The sequence below is a fragment of the Chaetura pelagica genome, unplaced genomic scaffold (genome assembly GCF_000747805.2).
Source record: "Chaetura pelagica isolate M959 unplaced genomic scaffold, ChaPel_1.0 scaffold425, whole genome shotgun sequence".
In the NCBI taxonomy this organism is placed as follows: Eukaryota; Metazoa; Chordata; class Aves; order Apodiformes; family Apodidae; genus Chaetura; species Chaetura pelagica.
The window spans coordinates 4,575,903-4,576,862 of record NW_009953205.1 but is presented as its reverse complement, the minus strand read 5'-3'; positions in this window follow the sequence as shown (position 1 = coordinate 4,576,862).

Below are 960 nucleotides of genomic sequence, written 5' to 3'. Positions count from 1 at the left end.
CAACACCACTACAACACAGCATCATGGAGTGAAAAGGAAAAGTATTTGCAGGCTGCCAAGTGTGTCTGAAGACAAGAGAAAGCTTGACATGCAGTTATGCACAAATCTGCTTTGACAGAGATGTAGACAGGATTTAAATAGACTCAGATATTGGAAATTACTTCCTAGCATCATGAAACATTACTTATCATTTCAATACCATTATGTAACAGATATTCCAGTGATGATCTCATTTCTCTTTCAGAATAGCAAGAAAGGGATTGAAAAGTTTTAGAAGCACTGAGCACTAGCCCAGTTCATTTCAGAGAAAAGGCACGCTGCCAGCCAAACACCAACTTCAGCCCCAGACTTTCCCTCCCAAGCTGTAGTAGGCACATCAGCGAATAGCATTTCCCTTAAAAATAGTTGCACAGGGTGACTCTGTGAAGACTAAGAATGTGCCAATGTGATAAATACCTGTGACAAACATGTTTCACACACTATTAAGAAAGCACACCAAGCCTACAGAAAAGTGTTTGAACAAAAGGACAGGTTTTAAAATAAGCTTTTGAAAGAAAGATCTGAAAGACTAGGCAGAAAACACTCCTGTTAGATTTACTTTCATCTTTTACTTACCTTTAGACTCTTGCTCTGTTTCAATCAGACCTCTCCCACAACCAGCCAAGTGCCAAAGCCCTCAGCTATTCACTCCAAGTTAAGATTTCAGTCTCTTGCTCAAGCATTCTATTTTGTATAAATAGTTGTTTATTAGAACAAAGCTGAATGTGATTCTCACGCATTTCAGGTGAACACAACCACTGTTTGAACCATTTTGGAAGAAGATTATTTTTATCTTTCTGGTTTACTAAAACAGGCTTGTGATTTAAACACCACATTATCCACAGGAAAATGTGACTGCTGTAATGCATAGCTAAAACAAACAGAAATATCCTCTTGTGAGGATGAAGCTAATAGGGAAAG